Source organism: Capra hircus, unplaced genomic scaffold (assembly GCF_001704415.2).
Source record: "Capra hircus breed San Clemente unplaced genomic scaffold, ASM170441v1, whole genome shotgun sequence".
NCBI lineage: Eukaryota > Metazoa > Chordata > Mammalia > Artiodactyla > Bovidae > Capra > Capra hircus.
In genome coordinates, this window is record NW_017189644.1 from 2,673 (window position 1) to 7,801 (window position 5,129).

The following is a 5,129-nucleotide window of genomic DNA, read 5'->3' on the forward strand; positions in this document are numbered from 1 at the left end:
CTTCCCCGGTGGTCCAGGGGATAAGAATTCTGCCTGCCAGGGCAGGAGACATGGGTTTGATCCCTAGTCTGAGAAAATCCCACACGCCGTGAGTCATCTAAGCTCATGCACCACAACTACTGATCCTGCACTCTACAGCCCCCACGCTGCAACTACTGAAGCCCCCGGAGCCCAGAGCTGTGCTCGGCCACAAGGGAAGGCACTGCATTAAGAAGCCTCGCACACCACACCAGACTGCACTCCACAGTCACCACACGTGGAGAAAGCCCACGGGCAGCAGGGAAGACTCAGCAAGTCAAAAACAATGCAGAAAAAGAATCTGTGGGGTTCACTTAGAACACACGTTCTAATGTGGCAAGCATCTTACTAAGACAGCAAGGAGTGACTGGTTAATGGTAGGAAAAGGTGGGGGTGAGGAAAACTCATACCTCCTTTCCTTGCTGTGGTTTACGGTAGCATTCTGTGCACGCAGGGAGTGAGTGGGTCAATACACAATGGACTGTTCTTCATACCCACCGTATGCCACAATAATCTAACTGACAACTAGTTAAGGTGGGGCTGTTTGTATCTTTTCTCTCTCTCACAGATGCGGGTCACAATGAATTTCAAACTCATTAGTGGGGACAAAGGACTATCTCTTAGATGTGTCATCTCAACGTGGATGCAGATGGCAAGGAGACAGACTGGTGGGATTATTTGGTAGGTATGACATCCTAAAATTCCCACTGACATGGCAATGTTACATGTCTACTGTCAAGACTCATTCAGAATACGAGGAGGTGCTGACAGTATTCAGGGTGCAAGGCCTGTATCTTTATGCTCACAGAATTAAGGATCCTGGAAGGTAATCTACCAAGAAACAGGAGGCCATAGGGTGCAGAATATCACATCATCAGACATTTCAAGGTGATGTATTTCTGTTGAAATTTTAAAAAATGAAGTTTTTACTCGAATCATTTTTTAACATTTTATGTTAAATGTTGACAATTAAATGTTGAAATATTTAGTATTTCAACTAATTTCATGCCATGGCGATAATGAGACTGACTTTCTTTCATTTTTAAATTTTTATCTATTTTTTAATTGAAGGATAACTGCTGTATTGAATGGTGTTGTTTTCTGTCAAAGATCAACATGAATCAGCCATACATATACAAGTGCTTCTCTTGCCTGGAAAATCCAATGGACAGAGGAGCCTGGTGGGCTGCAGTCCATGGGGTCACTGAGAGTTGGACACAACTCAGTGACTTCATTTACCCTTTTCACTTTCATGCACTGGAGAAGGAAATGGCAACCTGCTCCAGTGTTCTTACCTGCAGAATCCCAGGGACGGCAGAGCCTCGTGGGCTGTCATCTATGGGGTCACACAGAGTTGGACACGAATGAACTGACTTAACAGCAGCAGCAGCAGCAGCAGCATACATGTGCTTGTGTGAAAGTTGCTTAGTTGTGTCTGATTGTTTATGACCCCATGGACTGTATAGTCCATGGAATTCTTCAGGCCAGAATACTGCAGTGGGTAGCCTTTCCCTTCTCCAGGGTATCTCCCTAACTCAAGGATCAAACCCAGGTCTCCTGCATGAGTAATCTTTGCTAGCAGAGCTGCAAGGGTAGCCCATAAGTACACATATGTCCCTCCCTTTTGAACCTCCCTCCCATCTCCCTCCCCATCCCACCCCTCTAGATTGATACAGAGCCCCTGTTTGAGTTCCCTGAGACATACAGCAATTTCCCATTTTCCATCTAATTTACAGATGGTCATGTAAGTTTCCATGTCACTCTCTCCATACGTCTCACCGTCTCCTCCCCTCTCCCCATGCCCATAAGTCTCTTCTCTATGACAGTTTTCCCACTGATGCCCTGTAAATAAGATCATTGTCAGTACCATCTTTCTAGATTCCATATATGTGCAGATTCTATAGGTATCTGTTTGTATACAATATCAATTTTCTGAGGTACTGTAAGCCTTGAAACAGATACTTACAGGATAAATCTTTGCCCTTTTCCATGTTTCAAATGCATTGTTCTTATGAACACTGACATCACTCCCTCACACAGAAGCCCTGAGAGGTGTGTGTGCCATGGGGACAACAGGTGTCGGGTTATTGGGTAGAACGGTATGTTCATGAAAGAGTAAATTGCCCTCTGGCATTAAGTGCAAAGTGGAGAACGTGTCTGTGGAAGGAGAGAAGCGTGTTTCCTAATAAGCTGGGTCTAGAAACAGAGATGAGTGACAGTTACCTATACGAGGAGGGTGTGAGAAGCAAGTAGGTTCCATATTAGGACGAACTGAGGCCCAGATTCATGGAGATCCTGGCAAGTCTTTGTCATCCAGCTCCTGATGCTGAGGGGGATGGTGTCCTGCTCACCAAGTTGGACTGGGCTCAATTCTAAAGACAGAAAGCATATGTCTGTGTTGTGGCAACCGTTTGAAAGTCTTAGATTATACAAGTGAACATCTAAATGGCATGTTCCATTCATGGTTCTGTAGATTTAGGAATATCCATGGGTTCCCGGGGGTCACAATTCTGCTTTTTGCATGGCGATTTGACAGGCGCAGGAAATAATGTTGATCCAAAGCACGAAGAGGAGTTCAGAAATGCAGTGAGAGAAAGAGGGATTCCAGAAGAAAATATCCAGAATTTCATCGATAATGGTAATGGAATTATACTTCTTTCCCTGACCATACCATTCACCTGGTGTGTAAATATCAGGAAACAAATCAGCTTATTCAAAATTTCTTCTTCCACAAGTCATCTCTTTTAAGATCCATTATTTAAAAAAAAAAGGAAGAGAGAACAAAACACTGGAGATGCTGGGAATGTTAGTAATTGGTGGCTCTTTTATTTCTCCCATTTTGTTTTTCCCCAGATGACTGTCCAGAGGAGTGAAAACCAGTGACTCTGATATTATGTGAGTAAACATGGTCCAAAAAAAAAAAAAAGTCCGTTATTAATGGTGCCCCTTCCAGATGAAGTAAGAAGGTCACACCGTTATTCCATGCATGTGAAATGTTTATCTCAACAGTTTAAATGTGTCACGAAAGACTTTTTTCTGCTCCATAATTTCGCTGCTCTTGAGCCATATTAAGTTGCAAACAGTTTGGTTGATTAACTCTGAGCAGTTGTGGTGAGAGAGTCGCATCCTACAGGAATCTTGCAGACCAGAGTCATCAGAGAGAAGAGGAATCCCCATGAGTAGGTGGAAACTATCAGTGTTCCCATGCATCCTGACCTTGTGGTTGTCCCCACACATACCTCCTCTGGGAGAATCGGTGTGAAAGAAGCAGGGCTTCCCTGATGACTCAGTTGGTATAGAACCCGCCTGCAATGCAGGAGGACCCGGTTCAATTCCTGGGTCGGGAAGATATGCTAGAGAAGAGAAAGGCTACCCACTCCAGGATTCTTTGGGCTTCCCTTGTGGCTCAGCTGGGAAGACCTGGGTTTGATTCCTGGGTTGGGAAGATGCCTTGGAAAAGGGAAAAGCTTCTCCAGTATTCTTTCCTGGAGCATCTCCATGGACATAGGAACCTGGTGGGCTCTAGTCCATGGGGTCACAAAAAGTTGGACACGACTGAGTAACTTTCATTTTCACATTGTTATCACTTCTGCATGGGACCTTATTTACAAAACAGAAACAGACTCAGACGTGGAGAAAAGACTTGAGTTTGCCAAGTGGGAGGGGGTTGAAAAGAGAAGGATTGGGAGGTTTGCGGTTGAAAACGGAAAGTGGAAGAAAGGTTCCTTGCTCAGTCACATCGGGCTCTCTGCAACCCCATGGAACATAACCCTCCAAGCTCCTCTGTCCAAGGTATTCTCCAGGCAAAAATCCTCGCATTGTTCCATTCCCTTCTATACAAGATCTTACCAACACAGGGATCAAACCTGGGTCCCCTGAATTGCAGGCAGATCCCTATCGTCTGAGAAGTTTGGGGTTAGTAGATGTAAACTATTATACACAGGACGGAAAAAGAACAAGGTCCAACTGCAAAGCACAGTGGGCTATACACAATACTCTATAAAAGCTAAATGGGAAAAGAATCTGAAAAAGAATAGATACTAACTTTTCCATGTATAATCACTTGGTTGTACACCTGAAATTAATGCAACATTGATAATCAGCTATACTAGAATATTAAAAATTAATAATTAAAATTTTAAAACTTTTAAAATCAAAAAATATTTAAAAATTAAAAAATTAAAACAAATTCTTGAGGACCCCAAAGACAAAAGTTGCAGGGTTAGGGTTGTCTGCTCCAAATATAGAGCCTGAAAATCATCTTTAGATGAAGCACCACCTTATACATACATTGTGAAATCATTACTCAAAGAATCAATCCAAAATGGGAAATCTCCAACCACATGTACATTCTGAGGACAATCTGCCATCACAGAAATGTGCTGTGTTGAGGTCCACCTGGAATCGGTTATTGGATCAGCTACCAGCTCCCTGTACCCTGAACAGCCTACTGCCTGAGGCTCACCCTTGTGAGCTGGCACACAGGCAGCTCTACTAAACCTTTGGTTCTCTCTTATTCACCTACAGAAAGAGTCACTGAGACCAGACACGTCCTCGTCTCCGTGGAATCAAGATCAACGACACGAAGACGACTTTCCTGGTTCCTGATTAACATGATCCTGCTCTCTTCACGCTCACAATCCCTCTCCCAGCTCATCTCTCCTTCTCATTAAATCATGTCCTCTTTGGTGTTATTCGATTGCTGAGCATTTAAATAAATTGACTGAACATCTGTCCTGCCCATGCATGTCTGTGCAAAAGTCACCTCATTTAATACACACAAATGTCCACGTTAAGTGTCCAGGAAACTGTGCCTTTCATAGGAGAGGTGTTCATCAGAGACAGTCTTTATGTAGACTTGGTGTCAGGCCGTCAGGTGTCCAGGAAAGAGGGAGAAACCAGACTAAACCATCCCGGGGCAGAGTTATGACTCCTCCAGCATATGCGCTTCTCGATGGCTCAGATGGTAAAGAGTCCGCCTGCAATGCAGATGACCCAAGTTCTATCCTTGGGTGTGGAAGATCCTCTGGAAGAGGAAACGGTAACGCACTCCAATAATTCCTGAAGAATGCTATGGACAGAGGAGCCTGGTTGGCTACAGTCCATAGGAC

At 44.0% G+C, this 5,129-nt stretch overlaps 1 long non-coding RNA gene across 1 annotated transcript; it reads left to right on the forward strand.

The window, feature by feature from the left end:
- Window positions 1–659: 659 nt before the first annotated feature.
- LOC108634591 lies at window positions 660–4,765 on the forward strand. Its single transcript, XR_001917656.1, has 4 exons — window positions 660–699; window positions 2,555–2,656; window positions 2,872–2,913; window positions 4,546–4,765. It is a non-coding gene; the product is annotated as an uncharacterized LOC108634591 (long non-coding RNA).
- Window positions 4,766–5,129: the final 364 nt, after the last annotated feature.